The following is a 671-nucleotide window of genomic DNA, read 5'->3' on the forward strand; positions in this document are numbered from 1 at the left end:
CAACACTTTAGAGATCACCTAGCAACCACTCAGAACACTCTTTTAACCAACCATCTAGCAACACTTTAGCAATCGCCTAGCAACCACTCAGAACACCATATCAACCAATCACCTAGCAACACTTTAGCAATCGCCTAGCAACCTCTCAGAACACCCTTTTAATCAACCACCTAGCAACACTTTAGCAATCGCCTAGCAACCACTCAGAACACCCTATCAATCAACCACCTAGCAACACTTTAGCAATCGCCTAGCAACCACTTATAACACCCTATCAACCAATCACCTAGCAACACTTTAGAGATCACTTAGCAACCACTCAGAACACTCTTTTAACCAACCACCTAGCAACACTTTAGCAATCGCCTAGCAACCACTCAGAACACCATATCAACCAATCACCTAGCAACACTTTAGCAATCGCCTAGCAACCACTCAGAACACCCTATCAATCAACCACCTAGCAACACTTTAGCAATCGCCTAGCAACCACTTATAACACCCTATCAACCAATCACCTAGCAACACTTTAGAGATCACCTAGCAACCACTCAGAACACTCTTTTAACCAACCACCTAGCAACACTTTAGCAATCGCCTAGCAACCACTCAGAACACCATATCAACCAATCACCTAGCAACACTTTAGCAATCGCCTAGCAACCACTCAG

The sequence above is a fragment of the Danio rerio genome, chromosome 1, assembly GCF_049306965.1.
Source record: "Danio rerio strain Tuebingen ecotype United States chromosome 1, GRCz12tu, whole genome shotgun sequence".
Classification (NCBI taxonomy): domain Eukaryota; kingdom Metazoa; phylum Chordata; class Actinopteri; order Cypriniformes; family Danionidae; genus Danio; species Danio rerio.